The following is a 9,860-nucleotide window of genomic DNA, read 5'->3' as shown; positions in this document are numbered from 1 at the left end:
GTGCCGGGTGTTAACGTGCGAGACTCGTCAGTTTCTCGCATGCGAGTATGAGCCCTACAGGAAAAAAAAGAATCCGCCAGGCAAATCCGTCGGATCTGTTTTTTTCTGCTACCGACGGATTTTGACTGACGCCAGAAGACTGAAGTGTGAATCAGGCCTAGGCGATCCCCTCCCGTTCTCGGTGACTCTTCAACAGACTGCAGTGACCGCTCTTCTCCGTTAAGACTCCGGACTCCCCACTATGGGGAATGTTGCTGTGACCGCCATTGCTATCAGCTCTCCCTGTGTCTGCGGTGACACACACACAGTGTGATGCCTGGTACAGTGTGCTGAGGGGCCGGGGGTGTGAGAGCAGCAGTGTACACACAGTAGTGGGGCACAGGCGCGGGGCCCTTTAAGAGCGGAGGAGGAGGGGGACCTGAATGAAAAGCACTAGTGAATTCTTGCATAAATTATGCCTGGTGGCCGTGTGACGTCACGCCTGTGTGGCAGGGGAGCGGGGGGAGGAGTGTAGTGTGGGCGGGGCTTCCTCTGAGTGTGTGTGAGAGTTGTCGGGGGCGCGCTCGGTCCTCGGGGAGGGCACATGCACGCGGCTGGAGCTGGTGCCCGGAGTGAGAGGATCCCGAGCAGTGAGTGTCCGGCGGGGCCGCGGGTTCGCCTCCTTCGTGCGGACGCGCTCGTACACTATCGGATTAAAAACTTGAGGCGAAATTAAAACACAAAGGGAAAAAGAAGGGAAGAGAGAAGAAGAAGGAGCAGAAGCCGGGGCTCAGGACGGGGATACGGATACAAGGTGGAGTGTGGGAAAGAGAGCGTAAACTCCAGGCGCACACACAGCGCCTCCTCCCGCACAGCCCGGACAGGAGGGACGGGGCAGACAATAGGCTCCGGGGCCGCTCTCTGCCCGGTAAGTTGGGGTTGGGGAGTTGTGTGGTGGCGCGGACACCGGCCACAGCGTGGCCACAACAATGCCCACGGGGCAGCGCATCCTGCCGGATCCACGCCAAACTTACTGCTCCCGGGATCAACTTTGCTGGTGACGCCGGGTGTGCGTGGCCCGGGTGGGGGGTCCGGGGTCTGTGGCCGGAGGGGGGAGGGCTCCTGACCGCATGAGGTGCCTGTCCTATCGCGACATCTCGCCTGCTGCGGGCGATCACTATCGGGGTGCTGGCGATCAACTTGTGCGAAGTGTGTGTGCATCCTCCTCCTCTGTACCCATAGATGGAGGGCACTGCTGAGGGGACGTGTGACTGCCATTCACTCTGGGGGGAGGGGGCAGAGCACGAGGAGCCCAAAAGTGTCCAGGAGAAGTGATGGTGGCTGCCCCAGGTGTCCAGGATGCCCATGGCTGTGTGTGCCCAGTGATGGCGGCTGTGTGCTCACGCCCCCATCACCTCCTCAGCTGGGATAATGGGGGGCTGATGAGAGAGGAGGTGGGTGTGGGTCATTGTCCTCTGCTGGGATGTGATGGGAGAAGACATGGCCTCCTGTTTATTCCCCTGCTGCTCCTGGTGGTGGAGCAGGGGGGTGGAGGTGGGGAGGGAAGGATGAGGCTCATGGAGAAGGCGCTGCAGGCTACCAGCAGCCATCATTGCTCTGTATTCATCTCCTCCTGATGGCCTTTCACTGGAGGGTACCCCTGGGTAGGAGGAGGAGTGTGGGAAAGAGAGCGTAAACTCCAGGCGCACACACAGCGCCTCCTCCCGCACATACAACATGGCAGCTCTTCCCCTGGGTATGACTCACATACCCCATTCACTTGTGCACCTCTCACTCTTTTTTTTTTTTTTGCAAGTATTTTCTTTCACGTAACAAACAATAGACAAAGGACACAAAGTAGCAGTTGAGGAGGAGTTTCCTTTTGAATGGGAGAGATCACCGACCCGCACCATGCTCTGTCTCCTGTTCCTCCCCAAACTGCAGATCATCTCCATGTGGGGCAGGTGCTGGCCCACAAAACTTTTATTCCTTCTTCTCAATTTGTTACTCTGAATATGGAGATGTCCTCATCATTGCCCAATATAATGTATGTCGGGGGTGTGCGTTGTCAGCGCAAACCATAGAGCTGGGTGCCACACATGTCACCAAGTGAAGGCACGAAAAGTCCCAATCTTCCCCCCCCCCCCCCCCCAACCGTCTCATCTTTCTAATTTTTTTTTTTTTTCTCAATTTGAGTTAGAAAATTTGTCTCAGCTTTTCCAAATACCTATAAAATCCCATCTAGCGCTAAAAAAATGAATTAAAATTTTTTTTTTTGTATAGTCAGCCTAAATGTTACAACTTGAAAGTGACGGTGAAGTCGCCTCATCTGCTACAAAGATTGTTTTATTTCCCAAAAGTTGTTCCCCTATTCAGGGCTCCGTGTGCTTTGTACACAGCAGCCTCCCAGTCACCTAAAATGGCAGCTTTCATTTATCCGGGACCTATTCAGTGACACTGATAGCACCACAAGGGCACAATGGCCTCGTCCCAGGTTTTGTCCTGCGCCGTGAAAGCCAGATTTTATTAAAAGTCCCCTTATATCCATCACAATGTTTTAATGGAATTTAAAATAAGCTTTTTCTAGGATTTTTTTTTTTTTTTTTTTTACTCTTAAATATTTATATAAAGTTTCTACAGCACAGATGGATGCAATGTAAGAAGTCCAGATTTGTTTTAAAAAATATTTAAAACTAAGAATATGGAGGGAGAAATTTTTCTCAAATATAATTTTGTTAAAGAATTATAAAGTTCCATACAAGGACTAGATCAACACACAGGCGAAAAGTTATTTTTTTTTTTTCTGATCGGTGCAACAGGCTGATTGTAAGGGATGCTGAAAGATTAGAACATTTATTTTTCTGTAATTTACTATTACGGTAATCTAAAACTAACATGACAGTTCTGTAGGATTGATACTCTAGTAAAACATGGATGTGTTTGTGAATAGGATTTGCTTCAGGGACCATAGGTCACTTGTTTACAGAGTTATCTAGTGTGTTTCTGAAATTAATTGACATTTGTATATTTCAATATTCAATTTTTTTTAGGTTAGCAGGAAAAAAAGTATAGTTTTAAATGGCTAAAGTGGATTACAGGAGTCTTGTTTGTTTTTCCTTTGGTGGCCAAGATTTCAGAGCAAATGTTCTGATATTTAGTTGATTTTCTTTCCTTCTTTTGGGAAATATTTCCTGTTCTTTATGATTACAAACATGGTGCTCTGCTTCATCCTGGGCAAATCATTTGGATCCAGTTTTTCTTAGTCAAAAATGAATCCTTTTTCTGTTGCATGCATGTAATCCTTATATATAATTTTGATTTTGTCTCACTGGCATGGCGTTTTAGTTTTTCCTTCTTGATGTTTGTTTTTATTCTTTTATATAATTTTTCCCGCCGATTTGTTATCGTCTAATTTACCCAAGGAATTGTGCCATGCTGTGTGCTTTGCTTACTTCTGTGGACTCCACTTGTTTCCTCTTTGGGGGGGGTATGATGACACCGGACGGTGTTTATCCGCAGACGGTGATGGGAATGATGACATCACATGCTCCTCAGATGCTGAATGTGTTCAGCTGGGGGGGAGGTTAATTTGCCATCAAATGGCAATAGTTTTACATTATTTTGCCCGTATGATCAGTGTAGAGATTTTCTATATTCACCTTAATATTTTATAACATAACCCCACAGTGTACCATTGAAATGATCTCTCGTGTTAAACAGCGTTCTGGCAAATATATGCCATCTTTTCTGCTGTACGACTATATTTTTATTTCCTTCAGAGATTTATAGCATGATCTTGATATGTTGGCAGATAAGGTGGCAGAATATATGAATTAACATCTGTCGAGGATGGATGTCGGCGTTTAACCCTTAGTTGTCCTGTGCCGATAACGTGAATGCGATGGGTTACTTAATGAAGGCTGTGCCCAGCAACAGAAGGAAGTCTCCCTTTAATGCAGCCAATAGTTAATGTCCCTTATCTTGTGACAAATGTAACCAGAGAAGGCTGTGCTGGAACCAGAGCCATATGTGGAGCGCTGGTGAAACTGTAGAGAGGCTGGTCCCGTGGAGCCCATGTATAATTTACTATTGGGAACTTTGCTGTGACACTTGCTCAGTTAAGCTTGCAATTGTGTCTGATCTTTCATGTTCTGTCCCAGCCAGCGAGAGTTTACAAAGCAGAGTCTGAGCTGCTTCTCTGCATTTCTCACCGCTACTCCTGGGGCATCATGTACAACAGGTTACTGCACACTTTTTACTTTTCCTATATATATATATATATATATATATATATATATATATATATATATATATATATATAATTTTTTTTTTTCTGCTCAGAAATTGTCTTCCCAAGCTAGCTCAACATGCTGAGGCAGGAATAACCAATCTGTTCCTTGGGCCTTTAATAACAATTTATCCTGTCATTTAGATAGAGACACATTGTTTCCAAACCCTTTTTTATAAAGACCTTGGAAACTGTACTTTATAATTATTGTCTGAGCCACTTGGCTTTTGTAATATTCCTTCCGCAGTAATACTTTGCAGGTGTAAAACTTTGCCAGTAATTCAGCTTTGTCTCCAGGACTGAGCTTTAGCTTGGATGTACAGAAGTTTTAGAAACGTTTCCATTTCTTAAAAGTGCTACACTTTAGCGTGAATGTTGGCGTAAGAACTGAGCAATGTGAGACAAGCAGATGCAGCGGAGCTCAGCCTGAATCTGATATTTTACACAAGAATCAGCTGGTCTAATGGAGACATGGTGACCCCATTTTGCCTTTGTCATGTTTGTACCTCAGACAAACATGTTTCCCATGGATGGATCACGTACGTGTTAAAGTCTATGGTCCTTTTCACGTGTCTGTTTTTTTTTTTTTTTTTGTGGACAATGAGTCCACAAAAAAATATCAGAAAAACGTTTGTTTTTTTTATATTTATTGCATTAATGTTCAATCAATATGCTGTCCAAGATTATAACTCCAATTTATAAGATTAGAAATGTAATTTTTTTTATCAGTCAAAATCACTGCTGTTTAAAACTGACGAAACTCGGACTATTTTTTTTTTTGGGTCAAATTTGGATATCCGGGCGCAAATCATTCTGAGATCGGACGGCAATGCATGGACTGGCCGCAGGTCTCCCGACTTGAGCATGACTGCTTCATATATTTGTTTGAAGCCGTTGCGCTCGGATTGGGAGAGCCACGGCCAGTTCATTGTGGTCCGATATTGGTCTGATTTGCACCGATGTCTGAATGCACCTTTTGATTGCATGAAAAATCATGGACATCTGAGTAAGGCTTAAGAATGCAGGATCTTAGATGTTTACGGTTAAATATGACCGAGGCACTAATATACTCACTGTCAGCATTCAGCTCTGCTTGCTGGTTCCATCAGTCATCACATGGCCACTTCATGTGATTTTCAGACTTAGGATCATGTGACAATGAGCTTCTCTTCCTGTTTCGCTCAGTTTTTCACTGAATTATGACGAGCCGGTCGTTGGCACGTGACTAAGTGTGCAAATCGCATATGTGCTTGGGGTGGGTGCCAAACTGAATTCTTGTCCATGGTGCCAGAAAACCTAGATACACCTTTTGACTTTGCATTCTACTTGCTGCTTTTCCTGGCTCCTGCTCCACAGAAGTCCTCCTTGACGTGAAAGAGATCTTACGATTTACGTTATTGCTGTACTAGGTTTCTGCCTACCTGCACCCGCAACACATGTCCTTGACAAAAACAGCTGGAAATTGGACCATATCTGTTTTTGACTCTTTGCCGGATCTAAATAAACTATCACTGCAGCAAGACCTACCGTCTCATTTTCTTTAGTGGTGCTAAGGTTCCTTTTTCAACAAGTCTGGACCACAAGTCCCTTCCTCAAGTTCACAATTTTTGAATGGGACAGTGTGACCGTCTTTCTCCTTCTAATGCGTGTCAGAAGAATTAGGCCATGTGCACACGTTGTGGAGTCTACTGCGGATCTGCAGCGTTTTTGGCCCTGCGGAAACGCAGCAGATTTGGCTACGTTGTACAGTACCATTTAAGTCTATGGAAAATAAAAAACACAGTGCACACGTTGCGGATTTTTCTGCGCGGATTTGCTGCGGTTTCAAAACCGCAGCATGTCAATTCTTTGTGCGGAATTCGCAGTGGTTTTACACCTGCTCCGTTGTCCTGGTGTCAAACCGCAGGTCTTTTGACCTGTGGATTTACCTGCGGATTTTTCCAAATCCGCAGCACCTTCCACTACGTGTGCACATGGCCTTACATATTTCTCTCTGATGAACAGGCAGGGGTTAAACAGCTGTCCTGTATGATAAGTAGGCTACCTATGACAACAGGGCTCTTAAGGATGTTCTCCATAAGTATGGGAAAGCTGATTAGATCAGAGCCGCAGTAGCTGGTACTAGGTAAGATTTAACATCTGAGATGCTAATGGGACATAACATTTATGAAACAACATCAAAGCAATTTTTACAAGTGACACCCCCACTATACCACCCCTTGATAAAGGATGTACAATATAATGGTTACTGGAGGGTATGGCTAGGCCTGTGCTGCCACTATGCTGTAATCCCACCTTCAGTGTATGTTTTTTACCCGGTCCTTCACTAGGTTGCATTACAGACTTGTAACAGTGGGTTTACACTTATTGTGAAATTCCAAATCTCAATATTCATTTAAAAGGGCTTTTCCCATCTGATCATTATATATCCATATGCCTCCTACCATAGATTGTTTCTGCAAGGCCTTGTTCACACTGCCGTACTAAAAGTGGGGCCAGTCACCGCCACAATTTGCTGCTGTGATTGGCTCCGTGTGCTCGGACACATAGCTGAATGACCCAGGAACTGCCTACTTTGGATATGCACCAGTTCGGTCCAGAGACCAGACTAATGTATGCTGACTTTTCTTTTCTTAACATGGACCATTTACATTTACCTGAGGTCCATGTGTCACATAGACAAACATTGGGTCCTTGCACTGTCTGTTTTTCCGCACAAAATGAAAATTTTAATCTGAAGGTTGCCAAAACTGAGAGCTGCTACAGAGTGAGTCCTTTTCTGGAAAATATCGTATTTGGGTGCATTCATATGGGCTGATCCACCGTGGCAAAAGTGCATCAAACTGTGCACCTCTCGTGGTTTTCATTCACTTTGATGCTGGTTTCATCCTGTGCACAGTGAAAATCTTCAGGATATGGGAGCATCAACACAGGCCACATACTTGCTCATTGTGGCCAAAAAACAGTGTAAATTGAGCAAAACTGCTGATTTGACATCCGCAGTCTTTATCAATTTATGGTGTGGATTTTTCTACCGATTTAGCATGGATTTCGTCTTTTGCTTTGCAAAGGATGCAATCTGTGTTTATTTTGCAGTGAAATCTGCACCATTTACTAAAATTGAATTGGCATATCTACAGAACATGTGCCCAGTGTGACTTTGTTTATGGTAGGTTCACATGCATTAGTTAGTTTGATGAAATTTCTAACAAAAAATGAGCTCCATTCATCTGAATGAGGATGTTTTGGGGGCAAGCCCCGTTCAGTTGAATGGGATAGCTGTATAATTTATGGCAATAAGTCAGGTGTGTGTAAATATGCCATCATGCGGAAAAGTTGTCCTGATGAAGAGGTGTAGGGTGCAGACCACAGATCTACGGTATGAGCCTAGAGATGAGCTGTATGTGTCCTCTCACTAAGGATTTACGAGTAGTGGTTACCTTCAGCCAATATGAAGTTATTAATCTTTTTTTATTAGGAATGGCTTTAATGTGAATCTTGAAGTAAAGTATTGATGACACTGTAATACTGCTCCATGTGGATTCAATGCAGATAGCACTAACTGAGCAAGATACAGTAATAACCACCGTGTCTCGGCTATTATTCCTAACCTACAAGTCACAATTGCAGGTTGAGAAGCACTATTTATTTTTCCCCATTTACTTATTTCAGTTGTTAATCGGTGGCCCATCCTGAAACTATATCTTGTAGAGTTTGTGCTTGTCGGAGCTGTCAAAAGGCAGAGATGGTGCTTTTCACATTATCAGAGTGTTATTGTTCATCCTCTGGCATATAATCCATGGAAGCTAAGTTATTACCCCTTCTTACCATTTTCTGTGTGATGATAAGCCTGTTGTCAGTCTCTTGCATGTTATATCTTAGTGGTACCAAAATCTCTTGCCTTGTACAGTGTGGGCGGCAAATGAATAACCTTTTTCATGTTTGGCAAACTGTTCTAATGTGAAGTAATTTACTGATTGCTATAATTTTGATGGGCCAGGACGATTAGCGTGGAAGCCGATTATTGATGGTATGTGGAGACCCTCAAATTTCTTACAATGCTAAAGAGGTTGAGCTGATTTGTGCCTCTCTCGTACAACATGGATGGTTCCATGTACTGTGGGTATCTAATGCTAAGTGACTCATGATAGTTTTTTGAGGAGTCTTAAGTTAGCACTGAAATGTAACATATACAGTTGTGCTCAAAAGTTTACATACCCCGGCAGAATTTTTGCTTTCTTGGCTGTTTTTCAGAGAATATGAATGATAACACCAAAACTTTCTCCACTCATAGTGGTTGGGTGTAGCCATTTATTGTCAAACTGTGTTTGCTCTTTTTAAATCATAATGACAATCCAAAACATCCAAATGACTCTGATCAAAAGATAACATACCCTGGTGATTTTGGCCTGATAACATGCACAGAAGATGACACAAATTGGTTTCACTGGCTACTATAGGTAACATCCTCACCTGTGACCTGTTTACTTGTAGTCAGTGTGTGTGCATAAAAGCAGAGTAAGTTTCTGGGATCCAGGCAGTCTTGCATGTTTCATCCAGCCACTGACGTTTCTGGATTGTGAGTTACGGGTAATGCAAAAGAATTGCCAACGTGTCTACGGGAAAAAATAGTTGAACTGTATAAAATGGGAAAGGGATACAAAAAGATATCCAAGGAATTGATAATGCCAGTCAGCATTTTTCAAACTGTGATTAACAAATGGAAAATCAGGGGCCTGTAAAAACAAAACCATGGTCATGTAGACCAACAAAAGTTTTGCCCACAACTGCCAGTAAAATTGTTTGGATGCAAAGAGAAACCCACAAATAACATCAGCTGAAATACTAGACTCTCTGGAAACTAGCACTGTGGCTGTTTCAAGATGCACAATAAGGAGGCACGTGAATAAAAATGGGCTGCATGGTTGAGTCGCCAGAAGAAAGCCATTACTGTGCAAATGCCACAAAGTATCTTGCCTACAATACGCAAAACGGTACAGAGACAAGCCTCAAAACTTCTGGAACAAGGTAATTTGGAGTGATGAGACCAAAATTGAACTTTTTGGTTTTTGGCCACAACCACAAACATTATACTTGAAGAGAGGTCAACAAGGCATATGATGAAAGGAACAACATTCCTACTGTAAAGCACGGAGGTGGATCGCTGATGTTTTGGGGATGAGTGACCTACAAAGGCACAGGAAACTTGGTCAAAGTTGAAGGAAAGGTGAATGCAGCACGTTATCTGCAAATACTTGAGGCAAATTTGCAATAATCAGCCTGGAAGCTGCGCATGGGATGTACTTGGATGTTCCAACATGACAATGATCCAAAACACAAGGCCAATTAAACCTGTCACTGACTACAGCAGAGCAAAGTGAAGTTTCTGGAGTGGTCATCTCAGTCTCCTGACCTCAATATCATTGAGCCACTCTGGGGAAATCTCAAGCGTGCAGTTCATGCTAGACAGCCCAGGAATTTACAGGAATTGCAGGCTTTTTGCCAAGTAGAGTGGGCAGCTTTACCATCTGAGAAAATAAAGAACCTCATCCACAACTACCACAAAAGACTTAAAGCTGTCATTGACGTTAGA

General features: G+C 43.7%; 1 protein-coding gene across 2 annotated transcripts in view; it reads left to right on the top strand.

The window, feature by feature from the left end:
- The first annotated feature begins 480 nt into the window (after positions 1-480).
- Positions 481-9,860, top strand: part of CHD7 (chromodomain helicase DNA binding protein 7) — a 206,157-nt gene continuing 196,777 nt past the window's right edge. For both annotated transcript variants that reach the window (XM_073583948.1, XM_073583947.1), the window contains exon 1: positions 481-907. The gene's annotated coding sequence lies outside the window, so the exon portion shown is untranslated. The remainder of the gene's footprint in view (positions 908-9,860) is intronic.

The sequence above is a fragment of the Dendrobates tinctorius genome, unplaced genomic scaffold (assembly GCF_039654945.1).
Source record: "Dendrobates tinctorius isolate UK_male_01 unplaced genomic scaffold, ASM3965494v1 ptg000082l, whole genome shotgun sequence".
Lineage (NCBI taxonomy): Eukaryota > Metazoa > Chordata > Amphibia > Anura > Dendrobatidae > Dendrobates > Dendrobates tinctorius.
Note: the sequence above shows the minus strand (reverse complement) of the source record. Positions and strands in the feature narration are given on the sequence as shown.